Source organism: Wyeomyia smithii, chromosome 1 (assembly GCF_029784165.1).
Source record: "Wyeomyia smithii strain HCP4-BCI-WySm-NY-G18 chromosome 1, ASM2978416v1, whole genome shotgun sequence".
Lineage (NCBI taxonomy): Eukaryota > Metazoa > Arthropoda > Insecta > Diptera > Culicidae > Wyeomyia > Wyeomyia smithii.
This window is the reverse complement of record NC_073694.1, coordinates 167,054,613-167,076,075: the sequence shown is the minus strand read 5'-3', so window position 1 is coordinate 167,076,075 and position 21,463 is coordinate 167,054,613. Positions and strand designations below refer to the sequence as shown.

At 40.8% G+C, this 21,463-nt stretch overlaps 1 protein-coding gene across 2 annotated transcripts in view; it reads right to left on the bottom strand.

The window, feature by feature from the left end:
* LOC129716546 (T-cell leukemia homeobox protein 3) overlaps nt 1-21,463 on the bottom strand; it is a 79,655-nt gene that overhangs the window by 28,557 nt on the left and 29,635 nt on the right. The window lies entirely within an intron of this gene.

Sequence of the window (21,463 nt, the reverse complement as noted above, 5' to 3'; positions counted from 1 at the left end):
TTCGTGCCGTGTTGTCGTGACTGCAACAGCGAACCAGTTTTATACAATTGCTAAATTTGCTCTCGTTGAGGGGGTAATTTACCGGTAGGTACAGCATCGAGTTTCATGCACGCGATCGTTGGTCATTTGACGAAGGTAAATACAGCAGGGTAATGCGATCGGTTGAATGATTGGCATGATTGTGAATGTTATTAATTGTAGTGGTCGGGGTTAGGTGAAAAAAAAAGAGTAGGTAGGCATATTTTTTCGGTAGACACAGATTAATCCACTTTCAGTTATTTTTATAATTCCTTCAAAGTTTGCATTGCTTACTTTAGCTATAATATGTTTTACCTAACGTTCTACTATTTTCATTGTTATAAAACTTATAAACTCGCTAACGAAAATCAATAATAGTTTAAATCAGGTACCATTATTTATTGAAATTGGATTTAGAAACACAGCCTAGGAATGACTCATTGTTTTTTACCTGCCAGTCCTCGAACTTGTATTTTATATCTTAAAACTTAAAAAGTACGTGTAGAGATTGTATGTGTGAAATACAAAGCCTTTTTAACTATTCCATTGTTGATGCACAATTTACTTTTTTGTTTCACAAAAAACCGTCGCAATTCGTCCTGCATAAAACTGGGGAAGTGTATCTATTACATTTTAATATTTGTGTTTTGTTGGTCATGAATGGAAAAGATGAGCAAAAAATTTAGATGTGGTGGAATGATTACTAAGTGAGAAGTTGACCAAAGAACAAGACATGTAGATTTTACATTAAAGCTTAATAGATTTTAAACTTAATAATATAGGAAGAATTCAGAATTCACCATGGGTACGAATTCTGCGAACGTTCGATTTTACACTGTTTTTGTCGCACCCCAGGGCTTAGTTTAGCTTGACTGACTGCGCATATCAATGGTTGCACTCCGTGATTGATCCGAACCAGTAAAATTGTACACTGAATCAACTGAATGGGATTGGGAATGACCGACCATTCCCATAGCACAAGTTATAGTGACTCAATACGTTGAAGGGTCAATAACGACACCGCCACGTCCTTGCAATCAGGTGGAAAAAGGGGAGGGATGTTAGCATGATCCTTGCTATTCGGAGACCGTGTTAGCCTCTGCATCTCCACAAAGGCCACAGGAAGGAGGTTTTCGTTGGTGGGGAAGAGTAAGTTGGATCAGGATTTACTTTGATAAGCGATGCGATCATATATATAATTCATACCCGATTCTATTAAACAATTTTCGGTTTATTCTCCGTTCAGTGGGCTGATTAGAGATGCACAATTAGCTTATTTATATTTGGTACAGGTTTAAACTAACAGACTTTGATAATGCTGTGAGTGATTTATTTTACTAGAGCACAAAATGCACGCAAAAGTTGAAGTCTTGTACAATCATTGTGTCTTCCAGATTCGCACAAATATTGCACAGAAATCGCACAATAAATGTGTGAAACGCATAACGCAACAGTTGTACTGCGAATACATTGACATAGATTGAAATCAGAATATGTATCATATACCGACACTTTATTTCTCACATCGAGTGTATTAGTGACTGCTCTTTCTCTTTTGCTCGTAGATTTTCCACGTACGTGCGACGAGAATAGATACGTCACATATAATTCGCAGGTTGCTCTTTCGCTTCTTTTTCGGTTCGGGTTGCGACGCGCAAGACGATGTCTCGTCGCTTTACGAAATGAGCGAGACACCCGTGCTGTACATACTAGATGCAAGTGTTGTTAGTCTTTCTCATACTGTCGAAGCGTGTGTGCAAAAGACTTGAGAAGCGTAGCATATGTCTCGTTCTCAAGCAGAAAGGAGGAGAAAGGTTTTGCTTCTCGTTCGCTTTGCAAAGCTGCTTGATACCAGATGAAACTGTTTAGGTGTAGTAGTTTGGAGGTGACAAATACATTGAAAAAAAACGCTAGAGCATTAATTGCGTTATGTCCAACACGCAATCATTGTACTGGTTCCAAACCACATCAACAATTGCGCTAAAAACACACGATTTTGTACTGGTTTCGCACCATCCAACTTTTGCGTGTGGTTTAGTTTTCTAATTCAAAACCGATTTGAACCGAAAAACAACGGTATGCTATTGGTGATGTGATAATTTTACACGCGATTTTTCTTCATATAAATCGTTAGTCCTCTGGGATATCACATTCCAACAGTTGTGAAATTCATAATATTGCGTGCATTTTTTTTTGTTAGGGAATTAGAATTACGTTGTCCATTGATGTGAACTTTTGTAATATGAAATATGAAATATATAATATTGCGTGCACAATCTGTTATAGTTTTTGCCGCACCCCAGGGCGATGAAAAAAGTAACGCAATTCTCAGATGTTCACTGAGCAATTCATTTCACTTATCTTGTGTGTGCGGATGAGCTATTTTCAAAAGTTTCACTGGGCCTACACCTAACCAGCGTTGCCAAGTATCCAAATTTTTGAACATGTATCTAGGCAGACAGATTTGATGCTCAATTATCCAGATTTTTCATAAATGATCCAGATTTTTTTTCTCTGCTTCGCAAAAAGGTAATCACTTCAAATTTGGCGCAAAACTTTGCAATTTTGTCACTTCGAATGTTGGGTACCTCAAGAATTTTATCCGAAAAAATTATCTTTTGACTCGCAAAATGACTGCCACATTTTGTCCAGATTCTATTTTGGCTTTTCTCTGCACCCAATACGAACGGGGAGATTTTGTTACTTTAAAGCAATACTATTACTTTTTGTGTCTTATGACCGCGCATTAGACTAAAAAAATAACAAATTAGAAGTAATAAAATGAAAGACAGCTCCGCGTTTGTATGCGTTTTTGTATTGGAATACCCAACCAAGAGCCGCAATGCATGTGTAGCGAGTCTTAACCCGCTGCGTTTGTATTGATGTACCGATCTGGTTCATTTCACGCGGTACGAATCTCTCTTGTAGCTTCATTGTAGCAAATGTCTAATTGAGAACACCACTGTTGGCTTGCGGATGAGTGGCGTTTCCAACATCGCTTGCTTCCGCTTGCAAGAAAGTAAATGTTTGTGTTTTCTCCCTAACGCAGTTTACAGATCGCGATGTGATTTCAAAAGCATGTGAGATCATCAACGTTTTCATACTGTATGACGGAGAAAAAAAATATACCTGGCCATTTTTGTCATATTTTCTCTATGCTCCGTATGCGTATAACGGATAAAATAATACACTAAACACACCAACAGTATGAATTAGAGGTGGAAGAAGCTAGGGACATGTGCAATAAAAGTCATAGTATGTGTTGATTATTGACTGGAGGTGATTGTTATTATTTTTTAAGTAATAAATATAATGCGAAGAGGAGCATTTTTCTATATTGCTTTTGAAAAAACAACTGGAAATTTCGCGTGTGGTTGTCACGGCCATAATGATGATTTCGTAACATGTGCAAACCGCATGACTTGCCTGGGGAAGAATATTATTACATTTTGGGTAACAAATCTATTGCAAAAGGGAAATATTTTAATTATTGTTTTAAAGAAACGAGAAAAAATTCTGCATGTATGCTCTGTCAAATTAAAAGCGTTTGTTCACCAAAGAAATAATAACTCTTATACTCTCTCAACAGCAGATGGTATGATGCACATTAAATGTAAGCTCATAGTTGTTGGGCGGGGAAAAATTTGCTTTCTTTTTATGATCAAGATGAGCAGAACGAAGCCAGAATTTTACTACTAACTAACAGTCAATTCATTCTTTAACTGGCACAAGACACCGTTTTGGCCATCAATGTTATCAATGATTACTCTAAAATATTTCAGCTAATTCACGCGAATTCCAAGATTTACGTCTTGCCTGGAGCTGGCTGAGAAAACTATCAAGTACTTCATCGTACTTTCCTTTAACTTTAGTAGCTTGAATTTGAATCAATTCGCTAGATAATATAGGTTAAGAAGTGCTATAACATCAGGCGGATGCTTCGTTGTAATGAACAGAACAGAGTCGTCAGCGAATAAATTTATATCACAGAACCATAAAACTCGTTTCTTGACATTAATATAAATCATGAATAACAGGGGCCCTAGAATACTTCCTTGCGGTGCACCAAGTGTTTAGGGAATGGAATCCAAATCAAAATCTTTAAAACGAGTCTCCTGAGTTTCTGAACACAAATAGCTTTAAAATCTAAAACCTGAATTAATCCACCTAGCAGTGCAGAAACCATTGTTATACTAACTATTACTACACATAAACTTATTATGCCAGTAAACCATAAATCGTTTAAAATTGAATTTAAAAGATAGTTTTCCAGAGGATGAACCAAATTCGATCATTGAATCAAACCTCGACGTGATTTTCACAAATATTGACATAATCGAACGCCCAGAAACAATAAAGATAACAGTGATGCAGATTTCATTCTAGAACAGTAAATATGTTTGTCAGTTCATTGCAATACTATTGATATGATAGTCATAATCCAAGCTCAAATACCACAATGACTTCGTTTTCAAAAACCATAAAATCTAGAAAAGAACATAGTGATTGTAGATCATGAAATAGCATCGAATATTTCCTACGAATTGCAGCAAAGTTCTACAAACTTGCTCTCAAGAAATTATGGTTTAGAATCATACAGGAACGCGTTAAATGCTTTGTTACCGTATAAAAGTTACTTGAATCATACGTGTGATTATTTCAAGAAATCAACAAAAATCTTGATAAAAATGATGATACTCATATAACTACTTTTGAAAGTTGTCAGTTTAATTCTATTCCACATGTATGATTTGAAAATGAAGGTTTTTCGCAAGACTTAAGGATCCTGGCTTTTTAAAGTGTATTCGAGAACGTTACTCTTTTTCAAGGCCTAGGCTGTATGCTAAAGTCCAAAACAATTTCAGAACTTCATAAAACTTGCTGCGACAACGAGAAGTGGGATAACATGGATACTATGTTTGCACTGACATTTATATTAGAAAGCAATATTTATACCTAATACACAAAAGCGTAGTATCAGGTGAGTAAGAAGTGAACTTGAATAAGCATTCCAGTTTCCTCTGGAATATATTGAAAACTGTTACAAAAGATTCATTAATTTACACCAGTTAGGACGCACAACACAGAGTATGAAACACAGCAAAGATATCTTTTACTCTTAGTTTCTTTTGAGAAATAAATAGCAGTCGAAAATAAAGACAGCGAAAGAGAGAAAGTGAGATACGAAAAAAAGAGAGAGAAATGATCCAAAATGTATGTCTTATGTTTAAACATTCTGATTTAAATATTCTAACATTCAAGCAACTAATAAAAAAACTCGCTCATTATGATTTTTAAAGAGCTTGGGAGCTTCCATTTGCACTTGTATACACCAAAATCGGATAATGCGTTCTGTAAGAAAGGTGGGATTTTTTCTTGTTTTTCTTTGTTCGATTTTGATATACCACACAGATAAACAACATATTTACACCTACAAATGTACATACACACATACACATATATACAGCCAGTGTTCATTTAGTTGAACTGAGTCGATTGGTATACAACACTAGGCCCTCAGCAGATTCATTTGGTGTTTAAAGTTAAATATCCTATGTAAAAAAATACTCTTCGATCAATATCTCGAAATCTAAGCCACTAATCAAAAATCCACTCGGTAGCATTCTGGGGGAGCACAGTAGCTTTCATTTGCATATAAGATCATCAAAATCGGATATTGCGTTCTATAAGAAGGTTCGTTAGTATTTTGCGGCACATACATACAGACAACATACATTCACACACACACACATACACACACATCGAATGGTATATACGGTTCGGCCCTTCGGGTCTTGGATCTATTTTGCGTTTTTCGACCGATTTTATAACCTTCGTTTAGTATAACAAGATAAAAATCATTTTTTTCAAATCCGAAATTTTCAAAAATTTGTAACATTTGAGTCGTTTAAAAAAATTACTAAGTTGTACTTTAAATAACAATAGTTATATGAGACTGTTAAACGGCTAGACACGTGTCACGTCCATTGCTTACTCATTTACGGGTACCGATTGTCCGATTAAAAAAAAGTCGATCAAAAATAATCAAATTCCAAAAAAGTGCAACTTAACTTTTGAAAAATTACTATCAATCCCCTTCGACTCCAGTACGATATATATATACACATTTGGATGGAATAAGTATCCTAATAAAATGAAACTGAAAGTAGCTGCCAACATCTGGCTTCCCGCAAGATATGTTGTCTTGAAAATTGTGTCATAAAATTGAAAAAAAAAACAAATCTAAATTAAAAGATAGCGATACATTTTCTTCTAGAAAAATGTGACAATTAATCTTAGTTTGAAGTTTGTAGAACACTTGAATAATAGCAGAATTAAGATAAGAGCGTTATCACGTAAAAACACATTTTAAGGGGGCGCATTAATTTTATACCTTATAAAGTTGTCAGATTAAGAGATAGAATTTTCCAGTCCTCTATAAACTTGCTCGAAATAGCTAGTTCTACAATTTGTCGGAAGAAAGTTACCAAGTTCATCAAGAAACAAAAAAGATATTTTTTTTTATTTTGGTGTACACTACTCTTAAGCAAAAAATTTTACCATCCGAATAAAGTACTCATAAAACTGAGAAACTTTCTAGAAGACCTCGAAACGCTAGAACCATGCGTTTCGCACGGTGTCAAAATTTCGATTATTATCGAATTTTCATGTACCTCTGATTTTTTTTCGCAAAAATGTTGCCAACTGGATAAGAATCAAGGATCGGGAAGTTAAAAAATATTTAATCGGCGATTTTTTGAAAAACTTGGATTTAAATTTTTTTAGCGCGAATCTACAAACAAAATTTCCTCTAACTTCACTAATGTCAGTCATATTAACATAGTCAGCAACCAGTGTATATGAGGGTAGTGCAGTGTCATTTAATTTCAAAAATTTAATAATTAAGTCAGTCTTTTCACCACAGACAAACAGACGAACCACTCCATACAAAATTCTAAAAAAATGTGGTTCCGATTATATTGTGCGACACGTACTGGACATATTCCGCAAATGATAAACTTTTAGCCTTTCTGCTGTTTCTGGCAGCACGGCACGCAACTGTCTACTGAGTTCAAAGGTAAAAGGGCTGATGTGCACCACCACTGCGGCGGGAATATTCCGCGTAATTGAAACTCATTTGACAAATGGTATCGTATTCCTGTGAAAATTGTGGCGTAAGTACCTGTGGTTAAGTGAAAAACTAACGTATCTATTCGGTAGGCGACGAACTAAGTTTGGATTCAGTTGCAACAGCAAATCAGTGCATGCACGGTATAAAACCACATTCTTATGATGCAAAATTCGCTAGTTCACATCTTTCTGCTGACCCATACGGTTGAGTATGGCCTGTGAAGCAATTTTTTGACAGCGTAATCTCACATCAATTTTTGATTTTGCTTCATTGTGAAAAATCGAAGTTTTACCGCAAAGGTGGGACTTTTGCACTGAAGATCTTAGCAGCTCTTCGAATCAAGGACATTGTGATGATGAATGTGATGAATTCGAGTGAGTGTGAGGTGCATGGACGGCAGACAAGGTTCATTAGTGAGGAAAAAAAGCAACGATTTTTTTTTTGGGTTTAATAATTTTGAAGTCATAAAAATATGTTTTTGGATTCGAAAAATCTTCAGAGGTGCCAACTGAAAGATTTTACGATCCCCTAGAGCTTTAATCAAGCCTGATATTGAGAGAGGCGCAAACCTAACCTTAAACGTCAATTATTACTCTATATGAACGTCGCAATGTAATAAGCGACTGGAAATTACAGCACATATGCATCATACTACACTTTCTGTACAATACTTTGCCGCTTGTGCAGATTTGCTCATGAAACCGTTTAAAAGCTACTCATAACGATGCATATTCCGCTCGTATCAATTTACAAACAGAAACATCGGCCGCTTAAAATAAATGAGCCTACATTAATCGCCTCTGAGTGGGGTGCCTCGCCTCTCCGGCCGACACGACATGGACATGAAATGGTGCAGTGTTTTCCGCAAGCTAGAGAAAAAAACAGTCGCTCCGTATTCCAACAGAACGTCAACATTCACAGCCATGCTACCCAGCACGTAATTACTTTGCAGTCATTTTCGGATCACGACATTCGAAAAGAGAAATAAAACAATCAACCTACACCTCCCTCTTTTTATTCTCCATTTACCTACCGGTGCACTGCAGCGCAGACAGCCGACGGCTGTCATCGCGCCGCACTGCCCGCGTCATCGCAGTACGTCTTGAATTGCAGAGCAAAAAGCACACGAACACGACTCCGATTATGATAATGAGAGTTATAAATTTCAGCTGAATGAAGCGGTAGAGAGCTGTCATGTCAATAATTAATTTGATCTACCGCATGTGTGCGTGTTAGAGAGCGTTTTGTCATTCGCAAACGGTTTCCAATTGAAGCTAGGATTTTGAAAGTGCAAATCGGAATTTATGGTGATCGCCAAAGGGTCGTAAAATCGACTGCAAAACGGGTAAATAAACACATTTTTATTTTGCAATGCTCGTACCGCAGTCCAATCCCGGCTGGCCCATAAACATGTTGGCTTTCCCAACCTCGGAAAAGTGGCCCCGATAAACCACACGAGCCAGCTTTGAATGCTGGGCGTCCCGCGGGTTTGTCAATAAATTCTCACCGAATATTCACTTCGAGTGCGCAAACATTTTATAAATAATACAAGCTAAACTGTTTCGATTTTGCTGCTCACTCTATAAACACTTAACGTGTTAAAAGTTTCCTATCTCTCTTTCCTTCTCTGGTTTAGTCGTTCTGTCCGCGTGTGCTGCACCGCGTGGTTCGGAATCAATTCACTTACCGAAGCCTCCACTCCACAGGCTCACTGCCGATCGTGTGCCACGCACCCAAGTGAATTGTAAATTTCTGGCTTTATCAGCGAAATAAAATATATTATTTATAGTTATGGGATGATAACGCCTCGCGAACATCCATTCACCGTGGCAGAATCTATTGCGGTGGGCTAAACTCGTGGTCTGTAGACAAGCTCTAATGCATTTGACCATTAGAGAGCAAAAGCAAAAGCTTATGTACAACTCAATTAAAACGCGGCCAAAGCTGGTGTCGGTCCGAGATATTGTTGTTCCGGTTTTTTTCCGTGCCAATGTGGTGCCAGGGTTCAGCTGCAAGAGCTTGCTAACGCGTTAGCGTTAGGATTGGAACTCGATAGGCACATTTAGCTGTCTTAAGTCGATAGTGAGCCGACCGAGACTGTAATCCCAATTAATTGCCCCTTTCAATTTCCACTGCGAAAGCACCTCCAAGATTGTCGCTTGCGGGTCTAACCTGCAGCACAGTTGCCGGCCGGGGCCCCACCACCAGTGCAAAGGATTTTCGACCGATTTTAGAAGAAGCAACCGAGAGCACCCCATTCGCCTTAAAGATTATGCTCCAATTCATATAATATCTCTAATGGTGTGCCTTCCCCGTCGAGTGTTTCATAAAGTTGTAAAATTTAACGGTTACGACCCTCGCTTTATCCTCATGTCTGCCAGCACCCACATTCCGTTTGGTACTGTTTCAATCCCGTCTAGAGCCGGCTCTGTTAGGATAGAAATATTCTAACCCGATATCCATCAAAACTGAAACCTTCTGCCAAAGCAGGATCGTGACTGGAAAGCCGGAGCATGAGAGAGAGCGCATCATTTAGGATATCAAATTCGGTGGGAAGATTATCGATAATCGCCCGTTTGCGGAATCGGATGGTTTCATTGATTGCTCTACGGATGAAAATTGACACATCACCCTCCTGTTCATTTTGGTGATGTGTTCGGAAACAAATCAGGCTGGACCAGCAGCAGGAAAGTGCGCTTCAAGGGCAGTAAGGGAGAAGATGTCTGTAATCCCGACGATTGAAGCTGCATGAAGGTGGACGCAACATCGAAAAAATAGAGAAAGTAGCGCCTCGAACGCGGTTGTCGTCAAATGTTGTTCCACAACCAGTTGTAATTCAGCTTTGAAAGTGCCATTATGACGGAGTTTACAATGAGTATTCTCGTGTAAAAACCTGAAGCCATGCTTAAAATGGGATATTTTACACGATGTGAATGTGTTGAAAATGAGGCAGAACTTTTCGATTCACATGGGTTTCAGAATTTTAGTGTTTTACGCGAATCTTGGAATTCACGGAGTTTCAATTCAGTTCAATTGGCCTTTTACGGATCCTTCGTGAAAAAACAACTGCAGTGCAGTTTTTTTGTTTGGCTTGAAGTTAGTTATTTTTTACCTTTTAATTTTCAACGTTTAATCTATAGCAGGGAGTACAAATAACCAAAAATCTATTACAGGGAGTACATATAACATACATACATATACAACGCTCTACAAGCAAACTTTGTGTGTTCGAGACCACTCTCCTCTTTTCATTGACCATTTCGTTCCAGCGGCTGTTTTTTTAGAACTCACGCAAAAGTTGGAGTGTGCGTAACCAGATCATTTATGAGCGAAATTAGCGCATTTACTGATTAAAATTGGAACCAGTGCAACGCATGTGCGTTGGGCATAACGCATTTGATGCTCTAGCGTATTTTGAATGTATTGCGCAGCTCCAAACCACTACACTTATAAAGCATCAGCCGATGTTCAGAAGGTTGGCATCGTTAAAACAGTGCAACCAGCAATCAATACTGATAAGTTGGGTACTGACTCCATTGAAGAAATTATTGTCTGATCGATTCACTTTCATGAATCAGGTCATTTGAAAACATCATTCAATCATTAACAATAAACAAAAGATGAGATTAGTCCAAAACATTTCGCATTTAATTATGACTCTGGTTTCATTCACATGCATTCGGTTCTGCGTTACTGGCACCAGCGTCAATAACTTCCGCGGCAACAAGGCTCGCCATTGGCTGTTTCGGTTGCTGACGATTTTTAGGGATGCACGACCCGTTGATACGCACCGGCTCGCGCAAGTAAAGAACGGTTTTTTGAGCGCTTCAAAACTGATCGTTCGCCCGAAGCCAAAGTTTACCGAGACATTACGATTTTTGTGTATATGATACATATTCTGATTTTGATCTCTGTCAATGTATTCCTTGTACAACTTTTGCGTTATGCGTATCACGCATTCACGCATTGGTTGTGCGAAGTCAGAGCAAATTCTGTGCGAATTGAAAGGACACATTGGATGATTAAAGCTTGAACTTTTGCGTGTACAATAAACGAAATTAGCTGCTTTTGCTTCAATTTTTGCTTTAAAATGCAGTTTCATGTAGGCGGAAATGAGATAGAGATCTGTGAAATTTCACTCATTTCATTTTTCTACAAGGTGTCAAATAAGTTCGAATACAACCTTTCATCGTTGTGTAGGTGCACACTTATGCATTCTGTTTTTTTTTGGTATTGGTGTTAGCTTAAGTCTGCAGCCAGGCGGAAGGAGCACTTCGAAGAACGGTGTTGAACGGTGATAATTAAGGCGTATCGAGGAGCAGGATGAACGTAGATGACGACGGTAAAGCTGTGGAGGTACCACAGCTGTAGATAAGGTTAAGAAGGCTCTGAGCGAGCTGAAGAGTAGTAAAGCTGCTGGGGAGGACGAGATCCCGGTCGAACTTTTCAAACACGGAAGAGAGCACCTACACCTATTGATCCACCATTTTGTTCTAAAAATATGACAGGAGAAAGAATTGCCTTTGTGTTTGAAGTTGTTGAAGAATTTGTTTATCTTGGAACATTTTGGCATGTGACAATAATGTTTCCCATGTAGTGAAAAGACGAATTGCAGCTGCGAATAAGGCCTTTTACGGACTTCGTAACCAGCTCAGGTCACGCAACTTGCAAACGTCGAAGAAATTCGCTTTGTATCAAACGCTGATTCTCCCGGAGGCCCTCTTAGGACACGAAGCGTGGACGTTGAAGGAGAATGACAGGAAAGTTTTTGGAGTTTTCGAGCGAAAAGTGCTGCGTACAATTCTCGGTGTGAAACTGGAAGATAGTGTGTGGCACAGACGAATGAATCACGAGTTGTACCAAGTGTATAGAGAAGTGAACATTATAGACCGTATTAAACACGGCAGGCTTCAGTGGACTGGTCACTTAGTGCGAATGTCGGAAGAAAGAATAGCGAAAATAGTGTTCACTAGGAAACCAGGTAGAGGTCGGCGGCTTCATGGAATGCCACGAACACGCTGGTTGTATGCAGTGGAAGAGCACCTGGAAGCCCTGAACGTTCGGGGGAACTGGAGGAGTATCGCCCAAGACCGACGAAGATGGTACTCTACGATATGCTTGGCATTTGCGTGAGGACGTGCTGTAGCTATTTAAGTATCAAGGTAGGTCAGCCTCAGCCTCATATATAGGCTAACCGATGCGCATAGTGTCGATTTGTTGACATTTGTTGTGAAACGCGACGTTTTAGTAAGATTGTTTGCGGCACGGAAGTCATTCTTGCATAAGTCATTCTTGCAACAGCCGCAGAATGACCAAAATTATCAGCTATAGGCACCGATGCCAGCCTACTCTAGTCCCACATAAACATCCCGCGGGCTTAGGGCCGTATCCAGTGGGGAGCTTCGCATGCTATAAGGCCGATGCTCTGAGAGAGTTGTGGCCACGGCACTTCGGGACCTCTACGGGAAGGATCATTACGCCCTTCAACAGGACGATGCACCGATCCATACGGCGAATATCGTTCAAGCGTGGTATCGGAAGAATTTGAATGATTTTCTCGATAAGACTCTGTGGCCGTCCGGCTTTACGGACTTTAATCCCCTGTATTTTAATGTATAGTCGTATATGCTGGCCAACCAGAGCGAACATAAAGTTTATTTGTTTATTTGTTTATTTACATTCATCGGACATTATTGTCTACATGAACACTTAATTGCAAAGAACGATTAAAAATTATAATTAGTCACACGGTCATAAAATACTCTAATACTAATATTGAAATCAAACAAATGGTAACACAGATTAAATAGTAAACACATACATCTTATCGGTTCATGGTGTGCACAGCCTGTCCGATGGCGTTGAAGCCGGAGGAAGCTTCGCTGTCGTAGTGGTCGTGGGAAGATGTTTAAATTGACCTGAGCGAGAATCCAGGGCGCATTCATGTCCCCTACAAGCACCTTAGCCAGAAACACAGTTCTCATTACCTTTCGTCTCTTCTGAAGCGTGTCCATACCCAACAAGCGACATCGGCTCTCGTAGGATGGAAGTTCGTCGGGGTTTTGGCAGGGAAGAAATCTTAAGGCAAACCTTACAAACTTCGCTTGGATTTTTTCTATTCTGTTAACCCAGACGTTGTGAGAGGGACTCCATACAACGGCTGCTGATTCCAGTATAGACCGCACTAAGCTAAAATACAGTGAACGTAGACAATAGGGGTCACGGAATTCACTGGATAGTCGAAACAAAAATCCCAAATTTCTGTTGGCTTTGCTGATGGTATAGGCGAGATGATCGCGAAAATTTAACTCGGAGTCCAACAGGACACCAAGGTTCACAACGCTAACTCTTTCCAGTATCTCCGTTTCAATGTGATAGTTCCAGTGAATCATTGTTTTCCTTCTAGTAAACGAGATAACCATGCACTTATTCACGCTTATGGTCAGCCGGTTCCTCTCACACCAGTTTGCGAAGATGTCAATAGTTTGCTGTAGTATTATGCAGTCATCCGGTGTCTTCACTAGCCAATACATTTTAAAATCGTCTGCGTACACCAACATGCACCCCTCTGGTACAGCGAAGCAAACATCGTTGAAAAATATGGAGAATAATAATGGCCCCAAGTTACTGCCTTGGGGAACACCAGAATAGTTACTGAACGGGTCAGATTCGGTAATTCCAAGCTTGACGTTTAGTTGTTGGTTGGTCAAATATGTAACTCCATCCATCGAACCACATTTGCTGCCACGCCTAGACGATCCATTTTTGCCAAAAGAATTCTGTGATTCACTTTGTCGAATGCTGATTTCAGGTCAGTGTAAATTGTGTCGATCTGAGCTCCCTGTTCCATGGATTTGAGACAAAAAGAGGTAAATTGCACCAAGTTCGTTGCTGTTGATCTTCCCGGGAAAAAGCCGTGTTGATCTTGCGATAGGTACGATTTTGCTGCGCGAAACAGTTCATTGCTTACCAGGATCTCAAACAGTTTGGATCCTGCACTTAGCGAAGTCACACCGCGGTAATTCGATACATTCCGCTTGTCACCCTTCTTGAACGCTGGGAACAAGACAGATTTCTTCCACATTTCCGGGAATACCGCTAACGAAAGCGACTTGTTAAAAATATATTTCAGCGGACCGCGAATGGCTGGCGCATTTTATTAGAACTACTGCAGGAATTCCATCCGGCCCTGGTTTAGTAGAAGATTTAAGCTTGCTGATGCCATTTAGGACATCCTCGTCCGTGAGTTCACCGATGTTCACACTCGAAGCTCCTGCTGGTACGTTCTTTATGGCCAAATCGATTTGTTCCTCGCTAATTTCCGTTTCATCAAAAACATTTGAAAATTGTTTAGCAAACAGATTGCATATACCGCCCATGTCGGTTGACGCCTCATTTCCCAAAAACATGCTTGAAGGTAAGCCAGATTCCTTTCGCTTATCGTTTACGAACCCCCAGAACCGCTTGGGATATTTTTTTAGGGCATGTTGCTGCTGTCTAACATATCGGGCGTATAGAACTCGATTATAACTCTTATATTTCGAGCTGGTTGTGAAGAAAAAAAAAAATGCGAGCTGGCGTAGTAAAACTCTCGTTTCGTGATCGAGTTGCGATTAGCTGAATATTTTTTAAGAGCGCGTGCGCGTTTTCGTTTTAAGAATCGGAGGTAGCTGTTAGACCAAGGCAGTTTTGGCCGAGGGTAGCAAACAGGTACGAACTAGGACAAAAGCTGCGTTAGAGAGCTAGTGAAACACTGAACTGCTTCATCGATGCTATGCGCATTGTACAGTGGTGCCCAATCGATGGTCAAAAGTGCCTCGTTCAGCTGCGCATAGTCAGCCTTCGAAAAATTCAGCTGTCTGCGATCGACAACGTCTTTAAAAATTATTCTGGCCTGACATTTCAAAGTAGTGAGAATTGGGGGGTGCAATGGATCAATTGGTACCAAAGCATCATACGTTTCAACGAGAGTACACATCGGTAGTGAGTCTTCATTCACAAACAGCAAGTCAAGAGTACGGTTTAGGCTGTTCCTCGTTACGTTTGTTTTAGATTAAGCAAGGATATACCATCAATGTATGCAACGCTAGCGGAAGTTGATTCAGAGGGTTCAGGGAAAGCATAGCCTGTACTTGTGTTACGCCCGAAGCCAAAGTTTACCGAGACATTACGATTTTTGTGTATATGATACATATTCTGATTTTGATCTCTGTCAATGTATTCCTTGTACAACTTTTGCGTTATGCGTATCACGCATTCACGCATTGGTTGTGCGAAGTCAGAGCAAATTCTGTGCGAATTGAAAGGACACATTGGATGATTAAAGCTTGAACTTTTGCGTGTACAATAAACGAAATTAGCTGCTTTTGCTTCAATTTTTGCTTTAAAATGCAGTTTCATGTAGGCGGAAATGAGATAGAGATCTGTGAAATTTCACTCATTTCATTTTTCTACAAGGTGTCAAATAAGTTCGAATACAACCTTTCATCGTTGTGTAGGTGCACACTTATGCATTCTGTTTTTTTTTGGTATTGGTGTTAGCTTAAGTCTGCAGCCAGGCGGAAGGAGCACTTCGAAGAACGGTGTTGAACGGTGATAATTAAGGCGTATCGAGGAGCAGGATGAACGTAGATGACGACGGTAAAGCTGTGGAGGTACCACAGCTGTAGATAAGGTTAAGAAGGCTCTGAGCGAGCTGAAGAGTAGTAAAGCTGCTGGGGAGGACGAGATCCCGGTCGAACTTTTCAAACACGGAAGAGAGCACCTACACCTATTGATCCACCATTTTGTTCTAAAAATATGACAGGAGAAAGAATTGCCTTTGTGTTTGAAGTTGTTGAAGAATTTGTTTATCTTGGAACATTTTGGCATGTGACAATAATGTTTCCCATGTAGTGAAAAGACGAATTGCAGCTGCGAATAAGGCCTTTTACGGACTTCGTAACCAGCTCAGGTCACGCAACTTGCAAACGTCGAAGAAATTCGCTTTGTATCAAACGCTGATTCTCCCGGAGGCCCTCTTAGGACACGAAGCGTGGACGTTGAAGGAGAATGACAGGAAAGTTTTTGGAGTTTTCGAGCGAAAAGTGCTGCGTACAATTCTCGGTGTGAAACTGGAAGATAGTGTGTGGCACAGACGAATGAATCACGAGTTGTACCAAGTGTATAGAGAAGTGAACATTATAGACCGTATTAAACACGGCAGGCTTCAGTGGACTGGTCACTTAGTGCGAATGTCGGAAGAAAGAATAGCGAAAATAGTGTTCACTAGGAAACCAGGTAGAGGTCGGCGGCTTCATGGAATGCCACGAACACGCTGGTTGTATGCAGTGGAAGAGCACCTGGAAGCCCTGAACGTTCAGGGGAACTGGAGGAGTATCGCCCAAGACCGACGAAGATGGTACTCTACGATATGCTTGGCATTTGCGTGAGGACGTGCTGTAGCTATTTAAGTATCAAGGTAGGTCAGCCTCAGCCTCATATATAGGCTAACCGATGCGCATAGTGTCGATTTGTTGACATTTGTTGTGAAACGCGACGTTTTAGTAAGATTGTTTGCGGCACGGAAGTCATTCTTGCATAAGTCATTCTTGCAACAGCCGCAGAATGACCAAAATTATCAGCTATAGGCACCGATGCCAGCCTACTCTAGTCCCACATAAACATCCCGCGGGCTTAGGGCCGTATCCAGTGGGGAGCTTCGCATGCTATAAGGCCGATGCTCTGAGAGAGTTGTGGCCACGGCACTTCGGGACCTCTACGGGAAGGATCATTACGCCCTTCAACAGGACGATGCACCGATCCATACGGCGAATATCGTTCAAGCGTGGTATCGGAAAAATTTGAATGATTTTCTCGATAAGACTCTGTGGCCGTCCGGCTTTACGGACTTTAATCCCCTGTATTTTAATGTATAGTCGTATATGCTGGCCAACCAGAGCGAACATAAAGTTTATTTGTTTATTTGTTTATTTACATTCATCGGACATTATTGTCTACATGAACACTTAATTGCAAAGAACGATTAAAAATTATAATTAGTCACACGGTCATAAAATACTCTAATACTAATATTGAAATCAAACAAATGGTAACACAGATTAAATAGTAAACACATACATCTTATCGGTTCATGGTGTGCACAGCCTGTCCGATGGCGTTGAAGCCGGAGGAAGCTTCGCTGTCGTAGTGGTCGTGGGAAGATGTTTAAATTGACCTGAGCGAGAATCCAGGGCGCATTCATGTCCCCTACAAGCACCTTAGCCAGAAACACAGTTCTCATTACCTTTCGTCTCTTCTGAAGCGTGTCCATACCCAACAAGCGACATCGGCTCTCGTAGGATGGAAGTTCGTCGGGGTTTTGGCAGGGAAGAAATCTTAAGGCAAACCTTACAAACTTCGCTTGGATTTTTTCTATTCTGTTAACCCAGACGTTGTGAGAGGGACTCCATACAACGGCTGCTGATTCCAGTATAGACCGCACTAAGCTAAAATACAGTGAACGTAGACAATAGGGGTCACGGAATTCACTGGATAGTCGAAACAAAAATCCCAAATTTCTGTTGGCTTTGCTGATGGTATAGGCGAGATGATCGCGAAAATTTAACTCGGAGTCCAACAGGACACCAAGGTTCACAACGCTAACTCTTTCCAGTATCTCCGTTTCAATGTGATAGTTCCAGTGAATCATTGTTTTCCTTCTAGTAAACGAGATAACCATGCACTTATTCACGCTTATGGTCAGCCGGTTCCTCTCACACCAGTTTGCGAAGATGTCAATAGTTTGCTGTAGTATTATGCAGTCATCCGGTGTCTTCACTAGCCAATACATTTTAAAATCGTCTGCGTACACCAACATGCACCCCTCTGGTACAGCGAAGCAAACATCGTTGAAAAATATGGAGAATAATAATGGCCCCAAGTTACTGCCTTGGGGAACACCAGAATAGTTACTGAACGGGTCAGATTCGGTAATTCCAAGCTTGACGTTTAGTTGTTGGTTGGTCAAATATGTAACTCCATCCATCGAACCACATTTGCTGCCACGCCTAGACGATCCATTTTTTGCCAAAAGAATTCGGTGATTCACTTTGTCGAATGCTGATTTCAGGTCAGTGTAAATTGTGTCGATCTGAGCTCCCTGTTCCATGGATTTGAGACAAAAAGAGGTAAATTGCACCAAGTTCGTTGCTGTTGATCTTCCCGGGAAAAAGCCGTGTTGATCTTGCGATAGGTACGATTTTGCTGCGCGAAACAGTTCATTGCTTACCAGGATCTCAAACAGTTTGGATCCTGCACTTAGCGAAGTCACACCGCGGTAATTCGATACATTCCGCTTGTCACCCTTCTTGAACGCTGGGAACAAGACAGATTTCTTCCACATTTCCGGGAATACCGCTAACGAAAGCGACTTGTTAAAAATATATTTCAGCGGACCGCGAATGGCTGGCGCATTTTATTAGAACTACTGCAGGAATTCCATCCGGCCCTGGTTTAGTAGAAGATTTAAGCTTGCTGATGCCATTTAGGACATCCTCGTCCGTGAGTTCACCGATGTTCACACTCGAAGCTCCTGCTGGTACGTTCTTTATGGCCAAATCGATTTGTTCCTCGCTAATTTCCGTTTCATCAAAAACATTTGAAAATTGTTTAGCAAACAGATTGCATATACCGCCCATGTCGGTTGACGCCTCATTTCCCAAAAACATGCTTGAAGGTAAGCCAGATTCCTTTCGCTTATCGTTTACGAACCCCCAGAACCGCTTGGGATATTTTTTTAGGGCATGTTGCTGCTGTCTAACATATCGGGCGTATAGAACTCGATTATAACTCTTATATTTCGAGCTGGTTGTGAAGAAAAAAAAAAATGCGAGCTGGCGTAGTAAAACTCTCGTTTCGTGATCGAGTTGCGATTAGCTGAATATTTTTTAAGAGCGCGTGCGCGTTTTCGTTTTAAGAATCGGAGGTAGCTGTTAGACCAAGGCAGTTTTGGCCGAGGGTAGCAAACAGGTACGAACTAGGACAAAAGCTGCGTTAGAGAGCTAGTGAAACACTGAACTGCTTCATCGATGCTATGCGCATTGTACAGTGGTGCCCAATCGATGGTCAAAAGTGCCTCGTTCAGCTGCGCATAGTCAGCCTTCGAAAAATTCAGCTGTCTGCGATCGACAACGTCTTTAAAAATTATTCTGGCCTGACATTTCAAAGTAGTGAGAATTGGGGGGTGCAATGGATCAATTGGTACCAAAGCATCATTCGTTTCAACGAGAGTACACATCGGTAGTGAGTCTTCATTCACAAACAGCAAGTCAAGAGTACGGTTTAGGCTGTTCCTCGTTACGTTTGTTTTAGATTAAGCAAGGATATACCATCAATGTATGCAACGCTAGCGGAAGTTGATTCAGAGGGTTCAGGGAAAGCATAGCCTGTACTTGTGTTACGCCAACATAGATCGGGCAAGTTGAAATCGCCAAACAAAAGATGGGCACAGCGAGAGTCATTCGACGTTACAACATCAGAGATAGAGGTAATAATATTCTCTATGATCGAAATGTTTCTGGATTGATCCGGAGGTATGTAAATGACACCGAAGCAGATTGATTGACTGTCGCATTCAACGCTTACCCAAAGTTGCTCAGAGTCGAAGCCACCCGAATTCGCGCATAGCGAAGAACTGAATGTGTTTTTTAATGCTATGAGTACTCCTCCCCCTCGGCTTTTTCCCGTAATGTCCGGGTTTCAATCTTTGCGGTACACAGTGTAATCTTGCCCGAAAAGTTGAACAGAGTTGATAGTGTCGTTTTGCCATGTTTCTGTAAGAATGATCACGTCGTATTCCTGGTCCGATACTGCGACGAAAAAATCATCTATCTTCGTTCTCAATCAATAAAAAATACTCAGAGATCTGCATGGCACTGAGTGAGCTGTATACTGGTTTAGCATCTCTGGTGGGAGCGAGTCGGTGGGTTGAAAGTCGTCCAGGGGAGGCTGGAATGGTTGAGCTTCACTGAGAATGGGTGCAGTATCTTTTTTGCTTCGGGTGGACATATACTGGTCAATAATTCACCTGGACCAGCCGGGTCGTCGAGCTGGGTAATAATATCCCTCGTCGAAGGTGATCTGAACGTTGCGCTGTCAGTGAGGAACGAGGATGATTGCTAGCTCGAAAAGTCGATCCTTTGTTTCGCTTTGGCCAGGCGTTTCTGGTAAATTGGACAGTCGTAGCTCCAAGCAGCATGTGCAACATCTCGCAGTTCATCGGTAATACCGGCACGTTTCTCATTTTCTATTTGGCAATTGATACACTTTTCGAAGTCAGCATCGCAATCCACTGCCTTGTGATTGCCAGCACATTTCGGACAGCAGACTGGTTTCGTACAAACTTCTGCCTTGTGTCGAAACTCTGAACAGTTGAAGCAACGGAGAGCATCAGTCGCATCAAGTATTCTACATCTTTCCCAGCCAAGGTTGACACGCTGAAGCTTCATCAGGATATCGAAACCGCGGGCATCTGTCTCGATGACAGCCGACATCTGGTTGAACGTTCGTTTTTCATTTTTCATCAGCCGAATCACTTTCAAATCACACGCCTCAGTCAAATTGTTCTGCTTTTTAAGATTGGTTAGCAAACAATTTTCATCCATATTTTCCGAAAAGCCAACAATTTTAATCCTAGGCTTCAGCGGTTTTCTGTATTTCTATATTATATTTTTCAGATAACGCTTTAGTGGCTGCATCAAAAAGATTTAGAGCCAGCTCTTTTGATCCGCATCTTACCGCAACTTCACCGAGCTGCCTGAGCTGCACTTCCTTTACCGCAAAAACGATTGGGTCGAACCTAGCACAAATACCGCTTTTTGTCTTTTCCGATGGTTGATTTGATATTGGCTTAAACAGTACGGTTTGCTCAATATTAGCGATCGTATTAGACTTTTTCATTTGGCTAACGGAAGTGCTGAATGTTTGCAGTGCCTCAGAAGTTTTAGGTGTAGCAGTGGTTGTACGAGTGTTTGCTAAGCGTCGTTTACCTGAGCGCAACAAACCGCCCGGCTCTGAAGAGGTAACAGTGATAGTGTTTAAGTTATTTACAACCGATGCACGATCAGTCCCAGTGTCTTTCACTTTACTTATTGACGAGCTAGTCGAGCTTGCCGAGTTGCGTGCAACATCCGCGTAAGAACTACATTGTGTAGCCTCATCATAACAAGCATTGTTTGTTGGGCAGATACTTTTAAACTTACTTTGAATAGCAGATAACATTTTTGGCAGCAAGGTAGTTTCAATCTTTTTCAAATCAGTTGTGGATAAACCAGT